The sequence below is a fragment of the Gossypium raimondii genome, chromosome 6 (genome assembly GCF_025698545.1).
Source record: "Gossypium raimondii isolate GPD5lz chromosome 6, ASM2569854v1, whole genome shotgun sequence".
Taxonomy (NCBI): Eukaryota; Viridiplantae; Streptophyta; class Magnoliopsida; order Malvales; family Malvaceae; genus Gossypium; species Gossypium raimondii.
This window is the reverse complement of record NC_068570.1, coordinates 50,225,479-50,247,013: the sequence shown is the minus strand read 5'-3', so window position 1 is coordinate 50,247,013 and position 21,535 is coordinate 50,225,479. Positions and strand designations below refer to the sequence as shown.

The window sequence follows — 21,535 nt, the reverse complement described above, 5'->3', positions numbered from 1 at the left end:
TTAAAACCCCAACTTCACAAACACACCGTCCTTTAAAACTTTTAACCCCATGCCCATTGCTAGTTTTTCTTCCTCAACCCCAATTCTTAAACGCTCAAATTTGGAACCTTAGATTTTTCTTTGCAGAACTTTTCTTAATCCACAAGTTTTAGCTGCTCTATGCGATTCCATCACGGATCCGAAGAACTTTTCAAATCCGAGGATGGATTTTGCATGCTAACTTGATGCTTGATTGTAGGAGTCGTGAATTTCTATGGCATGAAGGGCATACTGCCTTCGCAACAAAGGAAGAGGCAAGCACTGAGGTAGCGGTCTTAAATTTTTTACTTTTGGGAAGTATTTAAACTTAGAGAGGTGAAGTTTGTCCACTGTGCTGTTGGAATCCAATGGACTTGGTTGCGATCAGCCTTGCAAGATTTCCATTTGCTTTGACCTTCTCAAGCCCATCGGGAAGAGAGGAGAAGATAAATAAAGGGGGAGAACAAGATATGTGGAAATCTGGCATGGCTAATCTGTTATTCTTCCACATTTACCAACAACTGGCTTTTGGTTTAAAACAGCATTATTGCCTCAGAATTTCTGAATTAAGTATTTAAGTAAGCATTTCAGAAAGTTAATATGAGATGTTCTATAATCATCAATAATGTTAATATACTTTTTCTGTTTGTTTTTGCAATGTGTAAATAATCAAATAGTTCATTGCACTTACAGATAGCACTTTTCTTGCCTTTTGAAGTATCGTTGAAGAATGTGCCTGCTCCTTAGAACCCTGTATGTCTGTCCAAGTACGGATTGTTTTGGTGATTATATTATGAAGGACTGATGTGCTAAAATTTACATGCAAAGTTTTATGTATTTTATAGTTGAATTTACTTTGTGCTTATAGATTGTAGACTTTACCTCCAGAATCTAACATGCAATATATTCTCATTTTCACATCATTTTTGGTATATTATGCTGTTAACAAACCTGGAAAAAACAGGGACTTATTAACCAACAACAGTGGTAGACATGTATGCTGGATCACTTTAAATATATCTAAATTTTTGTTATACTTTAGGTTCTTCAAATATTGGAACTGTACCGACATATATATGAAGAATTCTTGGCAATTCCTGTTATGAAAGGCAGGAAGAGTGAACTGGGGAAGTTTGCTGGTGGACTTTACACAACCGGTGTTGAGGTATAGTATAAGCCTGCATGTATTAACAATTTGTACTTGTTCTAATCAATGAACTTAAATTGTCTGCTTGATCATTGTGCTTTCATCTAAAGTGAGGAGCTTTTGATCTGATCATAACATGATAGGCATTTATTCCAAACACTGGGCGCGGTATTCAAGGTGCAACCTCCCATTGTTTGGGCCAAAACTTTGCAAAAATGTTTGAGATAAACTTTGAAAATGAAAAAGGGGAAAAGTCTATGTTCTGGCAGAATTCCTGGGCATATAGCACTCGAACGGTAAAACAATTTTCTCTTTACTTTATGTGGTCTTGGCATTTATTAATTCAAGTTCCTTGTGATACCAACCTGCCAACTATATTTTGTTGTTTTAGGTGATTACATGGGCTTGCTAGTCAAAAGAATCCCTAACTACTCATATAATTTCCTTTAATATTCTTCTCTCCTTATTCATGTTATTCTCCTTGTCGAAACCGTTTTTTTGAAAACAAAAATTTTAGTTGGAGTCGCCACCGATCATTTATTAAGGTGTGATCTGCCCACCTTAAAAATAATTTTGGTCTGCGAAATTTGAGAAAACAGGTTCGGGAGTCAGTTACGCACGAGGAAGGATTAGCACCCTCGTAACGCCCAAAATTGGTACCAAATTAAATTTTTTGATGTCTTGGGGTCGAAAATTTGAAAAGATTTTTAAAGAAAACTTTTTATTTCATGAATGAATCAAAATAGTAAGACATTCTTATTTCAAAGAAAAAAAACACCACACTCAGTGAGTTAGGGCACAATGTTTTTAAATCTTCAAAATACCCGAATATTGCCTTTTCCTTTTGAAAATTCTTATCTCGAGGAGTCAAAATGTCATGACCAGTAAGTTAGGACCCAACATCTTTGAATTCCCGAGAATAAGCTTTTATTTGAAATTTGTGGATTTATTGCAAAACAAATACTTGGCTTTCTAAATTCATCGAAAAATAATCGCAATCCAGTAAGTTAGGACACGATCTTTCTCGAGAATCATGAATGCCAAATATTTTGGAAATTTGTAAAATACGATGATTTTAATGCTTTAACGCAACCAGAATATATATTTTCTAAAAAAGCATGTCAAAAAGTTAATGTATGACATGTAACAAATACTTTAATACGAATTACTTGTATATGTACGATATGTATATAAAACAATGGAATATATGGAACAATAAAAATGTTTATAATAATTTTTTAAAAATGTGTATATATACTATAAAAGATGAATATATGCTTTAAATTATAAAAATGGAAAGCATGTGAATATTTTAAAATGTGCATGTATATGCTTGTGGGAAAAAATGAAGAATAATATATAATAACATACGTATATACATATTTACAAAAGAAAATTTGAAACTGAAATATAGGAGTACATATATATATAGAAATTAGGGAATAAAATTGAAAATAAAACATATGAATAAAAAATATATATAAACGTATACTAAAAACATATGTGCACTATATAAAAAACCTATGCGCATGTATATACAGTAGTAATGATAATAATACTAATGGTATAATATAATAGAAATAATAACATTAAAAAATAGTAAAACAGTAAAAAAATGGACTAGATTGAATTAAAGATGAAAAAATAGGGTAGATTTGAAAATAGACAAAAAAGACCGATTTGAATGCGCTAGCAATGACGGAGGACCAAAAGGGAAATTATTCCCGCCTTCCTAAACGCTGCACAACATGGGACCGAATTGAAACAAAATTTAAATATGCGGCCCAAATTTAAAACAAGTACAAAGGTTTAATTGAAACGCGTTGCAAAAGAGAGGGGCCAAATGCGTAATTCCCCTTTGAAGCCAAACGCGCGGATCCTCCCCTTCGTGTCGGGTCACCACGCTGGTCAGGCCTGGACAAAACGGCGCCGTTTTGATCTGTTATTTAAAACAATATTTTTTCTCCAAAACCAATTGTGACCAAATGAAAAGAAAAAAGGTAAAAAAAAAACTCTCTTTTTGCTCTGCTAGGGTTTCGTCCCTAGCATTCCTCACACCGTCGTTTAGCCAATGCCGACACTCCGATTGCGACAAAGACGGCCACCGCTCGGCGTCTTCAACGGAAGAGGTCAGATTTCCCCTTTTCCTCTTTGTATTATTAAATAAAATAAAATGAACACAAAAGAGAATGAAAAATATATGTAAATATAAACCATGTGCACCGCGAAGTATAAAAGAAAAGATCACCTTTGCAAAATCTTATATTCCTCTTTTCTCTGTATTTTTTTTCAGTCCCCTTTTACAGATTAAAAATGGCCTTTTATAGGTCAAAAGAAAGAAAATAAATTGAATACAAATTATTTTCTTTGTTGTTTTTTTTCTTTCGGGACTCTTTGAGTCCGCTTTTGCAGGCATCGTGGGGAGCAAACGCATATGGGGTGGCCGATCTCCGAGTCCTGCGGCGACTGGATGCTGGAGGCATTGAAGGCAGCACTGGGCAAATGCGGCTAGGGTTTTTTAGTGCTGGGTTAAATTTAGGGTAACTTTATTTGGGCTATGTCAATGGGTTATTGGGCCGCGTAAAATGTAGGCCTGTTTATTGTATTTTTCTATTTTGGTTTATTAGGCGAGTCTGGGCTAATTGGGCCTGCTAATTGCGCCCGGTCTTACCAAGCCTTGATTTCTTCAATGCTTCTCTTCTTGAGATAGCCTCGTTCCTTCCTATTGCATATTCAAAAGTATGGGAACTAGTGTTTCAATCCACTCCACTGCAATATCAGGGAGATAGGATTCATACTTTGCCATTTCTCAAAAGAACAAAATTTGCCATCTTTAATCTACTCCACTGCAACTTCAGGGAGATAAGACTTATAGCTTCAACTTGTTCTGCTACAATTTGAAAAATAAATCTTAATGCGATCTGCTCTACTGCAACTTCAGAAAGATGAGATCTGTGGTTCTAATCCACTCCGTTGCAACTTCAAGGAGTTTGTTCTATCTGCTCCACTGCAACTTCAGGGAGATAAGACTAGATGCGATCCGCTCTCTGCAACTTCAGAGAGATAAGATCTGTGGTTTTAATCCGCTCCACTGCAACTTCAGGGAAATAGGATTATTGGCTTTAACCTGCTCCACTGCAACTTCAGGGAGATAAGATTGGCCACCTTCAGTCTGCCCCACTGCAACTTCAAGAGGATAAAACTTGCTTCCTTAGTCTGCCCCATTGCAACTTTGATCTACTTCACTGCCTAGGGAGATAAGACCTGTAATCTTCAATCTATTCCACTGTTGCCCAGGGAGATAGAGTTACTGGCTTCAATGTACTCCACTGTAACCTCAGGGAGGTAAAATCCGTCATCCTTGATCTGCTCCACTACTGCTTAGGGAGATAAGATCTGTAATCTTCAATCTATTCCATCACTGCCTGGGAGATAGAATTATCGCTTCAATGTACTCCACTGTAACCTCAGGGAGGTAAAATCCGCCATCTTCGATCTGCTCCACTACTGCTTAGGGAGATAAGATCTGTATCTTTGATCTACTTCACGCCAGTACGTGACGACAAGATCTGCTTTCTTCGATCTGCGTCGCCACCAGTATGGGAAGGCAAGATCTGTTATCTTTGATCTACTTCACGCCAGTACATGAAGACAAGATCTGGTATCTCTGATCTACTTCACGCCAGTACATGAAGACAAGATCTGCTTTCTTCGATCTGCTTCGCCACCAGTATGGGAAGGCAAGATCTATTATTTTTGATCTACTTCACGCCAGTACATGAAGACAAGATCTGCTTTTTTTTATCTGCTTCGCCACCAGTATGGGAAGGCAAGATCTGGTATATCTGATCTACTTCACGCCAGTACATGAAGACAAGATCTGCTTTCTTTGATCTGTTTCGCCACCAGTATGAGAAGGCAAGATCTGTTATCTTTGATCTACTTCACGCCAGTACATGAAGACAAGATCTGCTTTCTTTGATCTGCTTCGCCACCAGTATGGGAAGGCAAGATCTGGTATTTTTTATCTACTTCACGCCAGTACATGAAGACAAGATCTGCTTTCTTTAATCTGCTTCGCCACCAGTATGGGAAGGCAAGATCTGGTATCTCTGATCTACTTCACGCCAGTACATGAAGACAAAATCTGTTATCTTTCAACCTGTTCCACTGCTGCTCAGGGAGATAAGGCTTTATAATTCCACCGACCTGTTCTCTGTGGAACATGACCTGTATGATGAACCTAATTATGCCTAGTGATTAGGATATCATGATTGGAGTGAATCACATGCTCCTAACTAGGCATGTATGAATGACATCTAAATGCTATGCCATGAAAATGATTCATTAATGCTAAATATTGAAGTTGTTATTACTCATTAAGGCTTCCTTTGTGATAACAACGCTTCGAAAAAGCTCAAAAATTCTTGATCCGACTTTTTACTCCTATATATCTTCGACCTTTTAACCCGGTGAAGTCTAAACAATAGTCTTGCTTCAAGTTCTTGTATTATTTATAAATTTCCAGAGTAATATGAAAAATTTCCCTTGTGAAAGTTTTATTAGTCCATTAATCGTTATTCTAATATAACATGCTTTCGAAAAGATCATAACGATGGATAAAACGAAATTGACTTGAGATTATAACTTGCAATAAATTATCAATGAAAACAAGTCAAAAAAAAAAGAATTGACTAAAACACTTATATTGAAAGAAAAATGAAGTGTTTTAGAAACAACAAATTATGGACAAGTGCCCCAGATATCTTTGCTTGAATTGCTCTATACAACTTTCTAAAGACCCTTCCGAATTCAACACGTGTTTAGGAGATTCATAGTATTTTGTTGACGCCCCAAGATATCGTCTATTCCTTTCTGCCGATTTAGGTACAACAAGACTACCACATGCTTCAATCAGATTTTGAGCCGCCCTTGTCAGATTTTCAACTCAAACCCCTTTGGTCTTAAGGTGCCCTTTGCGAGTTTTCACCTTAGCCTCTCCATTTTCTTTTTTTTTTTTTTGGAATCAAAGCGCCATTTGCGGGTTTTCACCTTGGTTCCTTCCCCTTCTTAGGTGAAGTATCTCTTGACCGAATCTGAATTCACTGGATTGGACAAGTTTCTTCCATCCATTTCAGCCAGGATTAGGGCTCCTCCAGAAAAGGTCTTTTTTACAACATAAGGACCCTCCCAATTCGGCATCCATTTCCCCCTAAAATCTTTTTGTAGAGGAAGAATTTTTCTCAACACCAGGTCCCCATCGTGAAATTCGCTGGGTCGGACCTTCTTGTTGTAGACTCGCATCATTCTTTTCTGGTACATCTGACCATGCTAAATAGCCTTTAGCCTTTTTCCCTCTATCAAGTTCAACTGATCGTATCGAGATTGAACCCATTCTGCTTCATCCAATTGTAGCTCAGTCAAAACCCGGAGAGAAGGGATTTCAACTTCGATGGGCAAGACTGCCTCCATGCCATAAACTAAGGAGAAAGGCGTTGCCCCGGTAGAGGTCCTGATTGACGTTCGATAAGTAAGAAGGGAAAACGATAATTTCTTGTGCCAGTCCCTGTAGGTCTCAGTCATCTTCCCCACAATCTTCTTTATATTTTTATTAGCTGCTTCCACTGCACCATTCATTTTTGGGCAATACGGCGATGAATTGTGATGTTTGATCTTGAATTGACTGCAGAATTCTACTATTGAGCTGTTGTTCAAGTTCAACGCATTATCGGATATGATTCTTTCAGGCATTCCATACCGACATATGATCTCCCTTTTCAAGAACTTACTGACTGATGACTTTGTAACGTTAGCATATGAAGCAGCTTCTACCCATTTGGTGAAGTAGTCAATAACCACAAATATGAAACGATGCCCATTTGAAGCTTTCAGCGATATTGGCCCGATGACATCCATACCTCACATAGAGAAAGGCCATGGAGAAGCCATGACATGAAGAGGCGAAGGAGGTGCATGCATTTTATCACCATAGACTTGACATTTATGGCACTTTTTGGAGTAATTGATGCAATCCCCTTCCATGGTGGACCAGTAATACCCGAATCTCATAATCTGTTTAGCCATTGTGAACCCACTGGCATGCGTTCCACAGATGCCCTCATGGACTTCCTCCAGAATTTTCTTTGCTTCCACGGCGTCCACACATCTTAACAGTACCTGATCTTTTCCCCTCCTATATAAGATCTCCCCATCTAAGACGTAATCAATGGCTAGTCTTCTCAGAGTTCTCTTTTCATTCTTCGTTGCCTGGCCAGGATACTCACGATTTTTTACATATCGTAGTATATCTTGATACCAAGGGCTATCATCGATTTCTCCTTCTTCAATATTGTAACAATGAGCCAGGTCTTCATAGATACTGATTTGGATTGGCTTCATATCCTCATGTCTATTCACCTTGATCATGGAGGCTAAAGTAGCTAGTACATCGGCCATCTGGTTCTCATCTCGTGGGAGATAGCAAAAAGTGATGTCCTCAAACTCCTTAATCAATTCGAGGACCAACTTTCGATAACTGATTAATTTGGGATCTCTCGTTTCCCATTCACCCCTGAGCTGATATATCAGCAATGCTGAATCTCCATAGACCTCTAGCACTTTGATTCTTCGCTCTATAACTGCACGAATACCCATGATGCATGCTTCGTATTCTGCCATGTTTTTTGTACAATAAAAATCCAATTTGCAAGTGAAAGGATAATGATCACCATTCGGGGACACCAGGACTGCCCCAATTCCGTTGCCCACGGCGTTCGAGGCTCCATCAAAGTTTAGCTTCCAACTGTGACCTTCTTGGGGATTTTCTTCAATAGCGGCTACATACAACAAGTCCTCATTCGGAAAATCAAAACTTAACGGTTCGTAATCTTCCAAAGCCCTGCTAGCCAGAAAGTCAGCTATTGCGCTCCCTTTTACAGCTTTTTGACTCACATAGACGATATCGAATTCAGACAGTAAAATCTACCACCGGGCCATCCTCCTATTCAAAGCAGTTGACTCCATCATATACTTTAACGGGTCTAACTTTGAAATTAGCCAAGTCGTATGGTATAACATGTACTGCCTTAAGCTTCGGGTTGTCCAAATCAGGGCACAACACAACTTCTCAATGGGCGAATATCTCATTTCACAGTCAGTGAATTTCTTGCTGAGATAATATATTGCCCTTTCTTTTCTCCCCGTTTCATCATGCTGGCCTAGCACACACCCCATGAAATTATCAAATCATCACGATACAATATCGTGCCTATCCGGCTAGGTGGTGACAAAGACCGAGTATTAGATAAATACTGCTTCACCTTGTTAAAAGCTTCTTCGCATTCTTCATCCCAAGTACCAGGATTATGTTTCTTCAGAAGACGAAATATAATGTCACATTTCTCAGTCAGTTGTGAAATGAACCTAGCGATGTAATTCAATCTTCCGAGGAAACCTCGAACTTCTTTCTGAGTGCGAGGTGGAGGTAAGTCTCGTATTGCCTTGACTTTGTCTGGGTCAATCTCGATTCCCTTTTCACTGACTATGAAGCCTAGCAATTTTCCTGACCTGGCCCCAAAAGTGCACTTCGCTGGATTAAGCTTGAGCTGAAACTTTCTCAATCTTAAGAATAACTTTTTCAAGACTTGCACATGTTCCTCCTCCGTTCTAGATTTTGCGATCATGTCATCAACATAAACCACGATCTCCTTATGCATCATATCATGGAACAAGGCTACCATGGCTCTTTGGTATGTCGCTCCCGCATTCTTTAACCCAAACGGCATCACTTTATAATAAAACGTCCCCCATAACGTAATGAACATAGTCTTTATCATGTCCTCGGGATGCATCTTTATCTGATTATACCCAGAAAAACCATCCATGAAGGAAAATAATGAAAAGCCCGCCGTATTATCTACCAATGTGTCGATGTGAGGTAATGGGAAATTGTCTTTTGAACTAGCCTTGTTCAAATCCCTGTAATCCACACACATTCGTACTTTCCCATCTTTCTTTGGAACTGGTACGATGTTGGTCACCCACTCAGAATACTTGACTTATTGTAGAAATTCAGCATCAAACTGCTTCTGGACCTCCTCTTTTATCTTCAACACGATATCAGGCCTCATTCGTCTGAGCTTTTGCTGCACTGGCCTACAATATTCTCTTATAAGAAGGCAATGGACCACAATGTCGGTACTCAACCCCGGCATATCCTGGTACGACCATGCAAACACGTCCTTGAACTCTCGGAGTAATTCGATGAGGTCTTGTCTTATCTTTTCAGAAACATCAGATCTGATCTTCACCTTTTTTCCTTCCTCTAAGCTCACAATTTCTATTGTCTCCTTGTGGGGTAGGATTTGTTTCTCGGCCCGTTCTACCATCTTCAACAAGTTCGGAGATAAACCATAGTCTTCGACATATTCAAAATCACGCGACCCCTCCAAACACATGTTTCGTTCAAAAGGAGATTCTGAATTTGTAATAGTGATATTCGTATCATTGATATCGAGGGACCTGTTATAGGTATGAAAAATAATATGGATTCAGGAATTTGTCTGGTGCAATATAGTCATGAATGAAATGCAAGTGTAATTTGAGAGGGAATTCAAAATAACCGCTCTTATGGAAAGAAAGATTTACTCCAAAATGATTGCAAAGATGAATTTTATTAAAATAACGATTTTTGACATGAGCCTATTTCACAAACAAATCCTTATCACTTCTAGGCTAAAAGCAATAAGGGTGTTCTGGACATTACTCTGAGGAAGTCCTAAAAACTACAGGTATTTCTTCTGCAGTCCAATTGTTTAGCACACTTCTCGGTTCGTAAGGGTGAATATCCAGTAAAGTTCTTCCTCCTGTGGCTTCTTCATACACAACATGAATACTTTCTGACTCCATGTTAATACTTCTGACTCCTGGCATTCCTTGATAGATGAATCCTCCCGATACAAAAGTCTTGGATAGGTGGGGAAAGGTCATGGGCTCCAATTTGACTTCATCACCTGTCAAACGAGCCATTCTTCTCTCTCGCTTCTTTTCTTGCTCTATCCTCTTCTGCATAGCATCTGGCTTGTATCCTAAGCCAAAACGGTCCCGCTTGTCCTTCAACACTGGAGCCTCAACTCGGCCCTGAAGATACTTCCCCAACCTTTTCTCTGACAAGGCTCCTTTTCCAACTGTTAACTGAAGTCCCATCTTCGTGGTCTTTGATATTCTCGGCATTGGGATCTTGTTTCCCTCAGAGATGAATGTTGTATTTACGAACTCCAAGGATCGAAAAGAGCACTCAATTGCATCATCACCTGCTTCCAAATAAGGTGCATCGTTGGTCACAGACGCAATGATATCTTCCTCAACATTTATCGTTACTAGCCGATCCTCTGTCACCAGCTTCAGTTTTTGATGTAACGATGACGGTACCGCTCCTGCTGAATGAATCCATGACCTTCCTAATAGACAATTGTAAGAAGGCTTTATGTCCATAACCAGGAAGTCCACCTCATAGATAGTTGGGCCAATTAACAAGGGAATGTCAATTCTTCCCATAACCCTCCTCTCGGTACCATCAAATGCTCGAACTACATTTTGGCACGACTTCATATACGAACTATCCACAGGTACCCTGTTGAGCGTGGATAGGGGCAATATATTTAATGCCGATCCGTTGCCTACCAGCACTCCTAGTAATGTGTACCCTTTGCACCTTGTAGTGATATGCAAAGCTCTAATAGATCCCATACCCCTAGGTGGTATTTCATCATCGCTGAAGAAGATGAAGTTATCAGCGCTTATATTGTCGACCAGTCGATCCAACTTGTTAACAGAGATTTCGTCGGCCACATAAGTTTCATTTAGCACCTTCAGTAGTGCATTTCGATGTCCCTCCGAGTTCAGGAGTAAAGCTAGCACAGATATGCGAGCTGGTTGTTTTTGCAGTTGTTCCACAACGCTGTACTCACTATGCTTTAGGAACTTCAAGAACTCTCTAGCTTGCTCCTCTTTTATTGGTTCATTGACCAATAGTTCGGGTTCGACCGCATTCTTCTTCTTTCCGGCCGAAGCTTCTTCTCTTATTGGCTCTAATCTAGTTTTCATCTATTCGTAGTACCTTCCTTCATCCTGATCCTCTTTACTGATTATATTCTCCTTCCCCGGGATTGTCATATTACAATCGTAATTCCAGGGAACCTGCTTGTTGTCCTTATATGTAAATACAGCTGGCTTTTGAATGATAACCTTTGGTGTTACTCGTGCCCCAACCTCATTGTTCTTAGGCCGCGAGATGATAACCACAGGATGGTTAGCCTTTAGAACACCCAATGCCGACTCTGACGCGCATATATGACTCTCCCTCTGAACTCCTTCACAGAATTCCATCTCCTTATTATCCATCATACCCTGTACCATGGCTCTGAACTCCGTACACTCTTGGATTTCATGCCCCATTTCATGGTGGAACTCACAGTAGTTCCCCCTCCTTTCACAGCTTCCTTCTACAGTAATTAGTCCCCTTTTTACCATCTCCTTCCAGACCCATCTCAAAGGAGTCTTCACATCCGCAATGTCTGCCTTGATTCTTCTATCCTCGCCCATCATATTTACCCCATTGTCAGTGTGGTTCGGTAATGGGTTTTCTGCCTTGGTCGAGTCATCAAATTTAACGGCACCCATACCAATGAGCCTTTCAACCAACCTCTTAAAGGCCGTACAGTTTTCTATGGAATGCCCTGTTGTTCCCGCATGATAGTCGTACTGTGCATTCGCATCGTACCATTTAGGATATGGGGGTTGCAAGGGCTTCAGATAGAAAGGGGAAACCACGTGTGCGTCAAATTAATTTCGGTATAGTTCCCTGTACGACATAGGAATTGGTGTGAATTGGAGCCTCTCAGTATTTCGCCTTGTACTGATCTCTTGTCTCGACGAGCTTTGCTGATTGGCAGCCACCTTTCCTGGCTGACTCACTGTTACTGACTTCGAGAAACCCTTGCTGTATATGCTCGCGTTGTTCACCTCGTTTTTCTTCCTCTTCGAAGCCGATCTTCTATTACTCTCTCCCGCATCGATCTTCCCACTCCTGATGGCATTCTCAATCATCTCGCCATTTATGACTATGTCAGGAAAGATTTTTGTGGAACTTCCTAACATATGTGTAATGAACGGTGCCTTCAGGGTATTAATGAACAACATGGTCATTTCCTTTTCCAGGAGCGGTGGTTGAACTTGGACCGCGACCTCCCTCCATCTCTGTGCGTACTGCCTGAAGCTTTCACTCGGCTTCTTCTCCATGTTTTGAAGGGTGATTCTATTAGGAGCCATGTCTGTCACATGACTATATTGTTCCATGAACGATTGTGCCAAGTCCCTCCATGAACCAATCGTGGCACGACTCAATTTATTGTACCATTTGGATGCTGCCCCTGCGAGGCTGTCTTGGAAACAATGTATCAAGAGTTGGTCGTTGTTAACATATCCCGCCATTCGTCTGCAAAACATGGTGATATGAGCCTCTGGGCAACTTGTCCCATTGTACTTTTCGAATTCTGGCATCTTAAACTTATGAGGGAGTACCAAGTCCGGGACTAGGCTCAGCTCTTTGGCATCAGTGCCTCGATAACTTTCAGTAACCTCTATCACCTTGAACTTCTCCTCGAGCCACCTACACCTTTCCTCTAACTGTTTCGGTAACTCCTCCTTCATTCTTTCCTTCTCAACCACTTCATCAAAGTCAGGAACGGCAGAGTTAACAGGATTATTTTCAGGATTAGAACCTGGCCCAGCTTGGAAGTTCGAAATACCAGCCCGAAACTACTGAGGCCTGATAGTGACAGTAGATTTGCACGGGTATTTAGCTTGAGCTCGCATATGTGGAGGGGTGAAACCTGGAGGATAGAGTGGTTCATCATCATTTCTCTCATCGACATTTGCCATGGGGCCATTTCCTTTATCACTTCCCTTAGTTATCAGTTGGGTTAACTTTGCCACTATATCTTCTTGGGATTCTCGAATCTTCTCAGACATCTCTTGTTTCATCTTGTCTAACCGCTCCTGCACCTGTAGCTGAAGTCGGTCCTGCATCTCCTTTTGACACTGTTCGAGTTTTTCCAATCTCTGATCCATATCTTTCGTCTTTGCCCGAGTTCCGTATCGGTGTTGGGTTGGTTGGTTGGTTGGTTTCCAAGTTAACTAAGCAGTGATTTTAGCTAATTAGGATCAATTAAAGGTTTTTAATGCATATGATGCGATGCATGAGATGAATGCAAGTAAGGCGTTAATTGTGATTATTCAATTCTACTTGGAAAACTTTATTAGAAAACATATCTCTTTACATAGAATAGACTACAATTACGACTTCACCCTAATACTTAAGACCTTGATCTTTTTAAGTAACGAGGCTAACTCTTGTCCCCGGTCTGACTCTAATTCATATTTTACACTCAACGTGTCAGCTTGTATTGCCAGAGTTTGTAGGTGATCCGCTACTTCCCGAATCTGAACCAAAACTTCTCCCATAACACGATCCCTGCTTCTGACTTGATTCTGGAAATAGTGAAGCTGTTCGCTTTAATGATCTTCGTTTGCCTCCAAATACTCGATCCTGGCTTCACAGTTCTGCAATGCCTCCTCTAGTTCTTCTATAGTTTTCTTCATTTTCTCGATTCTGCTTAAACTTGCTTGTAGTTCCACCACTGAATTACGATTTCGATATTGATGAACAATCTTCTTAAGTTCGGCCACTCTAGCCTTTAGTTTATCTCTTTGATCTTGATTTTCTAACAAACTCTTCTCAAGCGATCTATTTTGCATCTGGGCTTCTTGGAATCTTCCTTCCTATCTACCAGCCTTGGCCTTTTCTTCTTGAACCTCTTGACGCCACTGCTCTAAGGTTTTTCCCAACCCAGCAATTCTCACTGACAAACGTAGTCTCTTATAATCTGTCTTTAAGCTGTTCAGATCTTCCTCGACTTTGCGCTTCCCTTTTTTCAAGCCTTCGGTTTCCAATTTCTGAACATCTATGTCCATCTTTAAATTCACCTTTTCTTCCTCTATTTGCTCTATTTTCTTCTATAATTCTGCATTCCTTCTTTCGAAGTCTTGCTTTATGATTTCCAGCTCAAAAGGGACGACACACAAATGCTCCTCTATCGACTGACTATTTTCTGGACTTGGCCCAAGAATGTTGTCATTTATCCTCCTAACCCACCATTCGTTGTATTCAGAAGTTGTCATTGGACCCACGGCTAATCTTTTTATTCGGCGAGTCTGATTCCATGCATTGGTCATCTCACGAGCCTTCCTTTTGTAGCCATCATCCTTATATGAGAATTCACACTCAGCTAGTCCTTGAGTGGCAGGCACAAACTGTCTTGACCTATATTATCTTAATACTAGCAATGGGGCATAACCAACAGCTCCCCAAATCCCGAGCAACGGAACCCAGTCAAAATCCCCACACCGATATAGGATCTTATCTGGAAGCAACCACGGAGCTCTCCACTCGATATTCTCCTCTTGCAAATTCTGAAAGATTGCCATCCATCTATCCTCTGTGATGTCATCTCTCCTTGACGTAGCCACTATCTATTTCAATGGTGAATAACTTTCAGAGAAGACCTGATATGAAACCTTATCAACCTTCCAAAAGTGGCTATGGAACCACGCAAGTAGTAGCTGCGCACACCCAATAAATCTACCTTCTCTCGTTCTTCGACATGCACTCAATGACCTAAAGGTTTCTGCTAAAATTACCGGGACTGGCGTAACTCTCTTATCAAGTCGATCAAATAAATCAGTGACCGCCTCGTCAATATGTCCCAAAATCTTAGGAAACACAATCAAGCCATATATACTCAAAGCAAAGACGTCTACTTTCTTCCTCGCATCTAGGTGTGCTAAAATGAGGTCCCTCAAACATTTCCAAGGAATACACCTCCTATCCCCTTTTTGCTTAATCCGAGCTGTAACCCACTGCTCACTCATCCCTGTTATATTCATCAGCTTCCTCAAGAAGGTCGGTACATTTACCGCTTTCGAATAAATTCTATCTACCTGAACCTTCGAACACCGAAGTAAAGCTGTGTACTCCTCTATTGTAGGCACCAAATCAACCTTCCCGAATGTAAAGCAACTGTAGGCCGGATTCCAAAACTGGGCAAGAGCTCGAAACAGACGCTTGTCTACCTTCATGTCAAGTAAATAAGGCAAATCCCCATAATTTAAATAGAATAACTGCCTAACCTCATTATCCCACTGATCCCAAATCTCCTTCAACTCCTGCAAGTTGTTCTAAGCTACGCTAACACGAGTGAAGTCCCATAACTCTAATATGTATCCCACGACCAAACTATCACCTTTTTCACGCTGTATCATCTCAGACCAAGTCCAGACAGCCGCATTATCTTCCACTCTATCAAGAAACCCATTTCCCATGATAAGCTTTCTATATGGCAACCGAATATGAACCAACGCCTTTATAATGAAATGTCATGCAATTATGATGTCATGCAATCAAAACAAAATAAACCCAAGTCAGTATCACATATAAAGATATAATCCAATATAAAATAACAAGAACACTTATTCAAGAATCTACTAGGGTTCGGTATAGTTCTACCTAGGGCAAGTTCCTAAAGCTCACTATATGATGTTTAGTTTCTAGAGTAAGGGTACCCGAACCAGCAAATTCCTCGATCCTCACCCATTATAAGCTCATATGGATCGAGTTCAGTTCAGAGGGACACATTTCCCTATGGCTGCACGGAGATGATAATCTCACGAAGACATAGGTACGGATGTATCCCGGAAGCGGTCCACTACCCTGCACGGAGGTGAAAACCTCACGAAGGACTAGTTTCTCGCTCCCACTTAAGGGTAAAATGCAAAATGCAAATGCAAAGTTACCAACATACCATGATGAAAAGTCAATGAGCGCGAAGGGAACTCATGAATTTTTTTGAAAAACTTTATTTTCGACACAAAGACAAACATAATCAATTTATGGCTCGACTCTCTAATCTCCCCAGTAGAGACGCCAAGCTGTCGAAACCGTTTTTTTGAAAACAAAAATTTTAGTTGTCGACTTTAAAAACAAAACTGGAGTCGCCACCGATCCTTTATTAAGGTGTGATCGGCCTACCTTAAAAATAATTTTGGCCTGCGAAATTTGAGAAAACAGGTTCGGGAGTCAGTTACGCACAAGGAAGGATTAGCACCCTTGTAACGCCCAAAATTGTTACCAAATTGATTTTTTGATGTCTTGGGGTCGAAAATTTGAAAAGATTTTTCAAGAAACCTTTTTATTTCATGAATGAATCAAAATAGTAAGACATTCTTATTTCAAAGAAATAAAACACCACACCCAGTGAGTTAGGGCACAATGTTTTTAAATCTTCAAAATACCCAAATATTGCCTTTTCCTTTAGAAAATTCTTATCTCGAGGAGTCAAAATGTCATGACCAGTAAGTTGGGACCCAACATCTTTGAATTCCCGAGAATAAGCTTTTATTTGAAATTTGTGGATTTATTGCAAAACAAATACTTGGCTTTCTAAATTCATCGAAAAATAATCGCAATCCAGTAAGTTAGGACACGATCTTTCTCGAGAATCATGAATGCCAAATATTTTGGAAATTTGTAAAATACGATGATTTTAATGCTTTGACACAACCAGAATATATATTTTCTAAAAAAGCATGTCAAAAAGTTAATGTATGACATGTAACAAATACTTTAATACGAATTACTTGTATATGTACGATATGTATATAAAACAATGGAATATATGGAACAATAAAATGTTTATAATAATTTTTAAAAAATTTGTATATATACTATAAAAGATGAATATATGCTTTAAATTATAAAATATGGAAAGCATGTGAAAATTTTAAAATGTGCATGTATATGCTTGTGGGAAAAAATGAAGAATAATATATAATAACATACGATATACATATTTACAAAAGAAAATTTGAAACTGAAATATAGGAGTACATATATATAGAGAAATTAGGGAATAAAATTGAAAATAAAACATATGAATAAAAATATATATAAACGTATACTAAAAACATATGTGCACTATATAAAAACCTATGCGCATGTATATACAGTAGTAATGATAATAATACTAATGGTATAATATAATAGAAATAATAACATTAAAAAAATAGTAAAACAGTAAAAAAATGGACTAGATTGAATTAAAGATGAAAAATAGGTAGATTTGAAAATAGACAAAAAGACCGATTTGAATGCGCTTAGCAATGACGGAGGACCAAAAGGAAACTATTCCGCTTCCTAAACGTCATTAGCAACATAGGACCGAATTGAAACAAAATTTAAATATGCGGCCCAAATTTAAAACAAGTACAAAGGTTTAATTGAAACGCGTTGCAAAAGAGAGGGGCCAAATGCGCAATTTCCCCTTTAAAGCCAAACGCGCGGATCCTCCCTTCGGTCGGGTCACCGCATGGTCGTATTCGGACAAAATGGCGCCGTTTTTATCTGTTATTTAAAACAATATTTTTTCTCCAAAACCAATTGTGACCAAATGAAAAGAAAAAAGGTAAAAAAAAAAACTCTCTTTTTGCTCTGCTAGGGTTTCGTCCCTAGCATTCCTCACATACTGCTTTAGCCAAAGGCTTAGGCGCTCCGATTGCGACAGAGACGGCCACCGCTCGGTGTCTTCAACGGAAGAGGTCAGATTTCCCCTTTTCCTCTTTGTATTATTAAATAAAATAAAATGAACACAAAAGAGAATGAAAATATATGTAAATATAAACCATGTGCATCGCGAAGTATAAAAGAAAAGATCACCTTTGCAAAATCTTATATTCCTCTTTTCTCTGTATTTTTTTTCAGTCCCCTTTTACAGATTAAAAATGGCCTTTTATAGGCCGAAAGAAAGAAAATAAATTGAATACAAATTATTTTCTTTGTTGTTTTTTTCTTTCGGGACTCTTTGAGTCTGCTTTTGCAGGCGTCGTGGGGAGCAAACGCGCATGGGGTGGCCGATCTCCGAGTCCTGCGGCGACTGGATGCTGGAGGCGTTGAAGGTGGCGTTGGGCAAATGCGGCTAGGGTTTTTTAGCGCTGGGTTAAATTTAGGGTAACTTGATTTGGGCTATGTCAATGGGTTATTGGGCCGCGTAAAATGTGGGCCTTTTTATTGTATTTTTCTGTTTTGGTTTATTAGGCGGGTCCGGGCTAATTGGGCCTGCTACACTCCTTATCCTTCTTTTTTTTTTTAGATTGGGGTAATGGTGATGGTTCATGGGGATAACAAAGGCTTAATGCTGCCTCCAAAAGTTTCAGCTTTGCAAGTTATTGTGATTCCTGTGCCTTACCACCGTGGTAACCCTCTCTGATGCCGGTATTCGTGCTGAAGCTGATCTTAGAGAGAACTACTCACCTGGTTGGAAGTACTTAAACTGGAAAATGAAAGGTGTTCCCCTAAGGATTGAAGAAGGACCTCGAGACTTGGCAAATAATCAGGTGAATCCCCTCCCCTTTTTTTCTTATTTATGCTTTCCTTCTATTCTTTTATGTATTATTTTCTTATTATTGAAACCAGAATGTGTTTTATTGGACAGGTGCGTACGGTTCGCCGTGACAATGGAGAAAAGACTGATATCTCTAGAGTCTTTTTGGTTGAACAAGTAAAAGGAATGTTGGATAAGATTCAACAGAACCTATTCGATGTGGCAAAACAAAAAAGAGATGCCTGCATTGAAGTTGTAAAAACATGGGACGAGTTTGTAAAAGCTCTTGGGCAAAAGAAACTGATCTTAGCTCCTTGGTATGATAAGGAGGTATGACTTTAATTTGTAGAATCCTTATTATTTATAGGGATCATGAAAATTTAGCATTTAATTAGTATTGTTTTAATGCTTATTTGTTACCCTTTTTTCTCAGAGATGAATCATTAATTATCATTAATCTCAAGTATTTTGTTAGGCAACAACATGAGCTGGATCATATTCTAATCTCTCGATATGTAGCTCATTTTTCTTAAATGATGTTTTATGTTTTGTATATATAGGAGGTGGAGAAAGATGTGAAAGCTCGAACAAGGGGTGAGATGGGAGCAGCTAAGTCTCTTTGTACCCCATTCGAACAGCCTGAACTCCCAGAAGGTACTTGACTCCTTTTAAATAATTTAAAGAATAATTTAAATATATTATGAAATTAACCCTTTTCCATCCAAATTTCTTTATGGCAAACAAGGTTTTATATATAAAATTATATTCAATGATTATGTTTGATTGATTCTGCTGGAGTTCAGAACTTTGACAGAGCTGCTATATAATAAGCTTAGTTGGCATATCAATTTTTCAATTCATCTATAGACAAAATAATATTTAGTCTTTAAATTTGTCAAATTTTTAATTTAGTTCTTCAATTTTTTATTCTACATTAATTTTGAAACTTAACAAAAATTTTCAATTTAGTCGTTAAGCTTAGATTGAATGTTACTTTATCCCTTTTTTAAAGTCGGTTTCAAATAATAATTGATAAAGCTTAACTATTATCTAATTTTATATAATTATCTTATTTAGGTTATTAATTTTAATTCAATAGTCTGATTGTATACCACTTTTCGTGAATTAAAAAATTCAATTTCCAATTAAACCTAAACAACAATAAAATTGGTCAAATTACATTCAATTCCATTTAATGAGAACCAATAGATTGATCACTTGCTTACAAAATTATAAGTGGAATGCATATACTAACTGTGATATGTTTATTATATTTTTGGGGTTTGATAAATGGATTATATTGAAAATTTTTATTATATTTAAGTTTACTAAATATCATCTACTTTTTGTTTTATTGTCGTTTTTTATAGTTGCCTTATTGTTACTAGTACTTTATCTCATTTTTTTTGGTTTTGGTCATTTCCTGTATTAGAAAGAATTCATAGTGTATAAGTTAAAGCAAACAAAAGGCCTATCCTCAAGCCAAAATGCATGGCTGAGTAGGTAAGTACTAGTAACAATTGAATAGTTTAGACAATCATTAGAAATAATGCCTATTTGTGACACTTGGAAGAGCTATGATTGAGATTGTTTGTTAGTATGGTTCAACTTGCTACTAAAGCTGCACATAATTGTTTGTTATATATATTTTTTGAGCCTTAATGGCTATATATATATATAATTTTTAACATCTCTGTTGTTTACCAAGTTTGTTAGTTTATCTGATCATTTGGTTTTGCATCCTTTAGATATTGAAGGTGTAGCAGAGGATTCAATCTCTTCAAGCTGGAAAAGCCAAGGCTTAGCACTTCTTCAAGTGGAATGTTATTTAATGTTGCATTCCATGGTCATTTATCCTACTCAGAACTTGAATTTGGTGTTATTGAAACAGTGTTTTTAGCTACCTTTTGTACTAGCTTCTTTAACCATGATTGTTAATTATTACGTGTTTTGTAGCTTCTTTTATAATTGGTCGAGTTAATATAGATCAGATGAGTTGTGAGGTAGATTGCTCATTTATTTAAACATAATATTTAAATTCTAAATTTAAATTCATTAATTTTTATATTTAGTTTTAATTTTAAAATTTTAATAGAAAATTTAATTTAATTAATATTTTTTATCCTTAAACGTATATAGTTTAAAGTTTAAATTTCAAAAATAAAACATAATATAATATTTATCATAGAAATAAATATTATTTAATTAAAATATTTTTTAAAGGTCATGATCTTTAGTGGCGTTTGTGGGAAAAGCGCCGCTAAAGGTCATGATCTTTAACTGTGTTTGTGGAAAAAGCGTCGCTAAAGGTCTTATTCTTTAGCGGCGTTTGTGGGAAAAGCGTCGCTAAAGGTTTTGTTCTTTGGCAGCATTTGTGGGAAAAGCGCCGCTAAAGGTTATCATCTTTAGCGGCGTTTGTAGGAAAAGCGCCGCTAAAGGTCTTGTTCTATAACGACGTTTATGTGAAAAGCACCGCTAAAGGTATTGTTCTATAGCAGTGTTTATTTCTAAAAACACCGTAAAAGTTAGCGGCGTTGTCAATAGCGGCATTTTTTGTGGCGCTACTGAAAGCGTCGTAAATACTTTTAGTGTACCCATTAAAAATCATGGTTCTGTTGGTGGTGTTTTGGTAACTTTTTATATATGTAATATTTGGATGGTATAATGACGTGATAGAATGCCACATATTGTTGTAACTTTTTTATGATGTAAAATTTAACATATAGATTATGGCATATAAGGTAATGAAATCATGCAATTTTTCGTTAATGTATGAACATTATGTTTGAATGTAAAATATAATTCTCATGCTATTTATTACTTTTAATCTTTTGCTTTTTAGTTTAGAAGATAATTAAATTATTTGTTTTGCTAATGG

The 21,535-nt window shown here is 38.1% G+C and overlaps 1 pseudogene; it reads left to right on the top strand.

Moving 5' to 3' along the window:
* Positions 1 to 59: 59 nt before the first annotated feature.
* LOC105774440 (proline--tRNA ligase, cytoplasmic-like) lies at positions 60 to 19,096 on the top strand (annotated as a pseudogene).
* Positions 19,097 to 21,535: the final 2,439 nt, after the last annotated feature.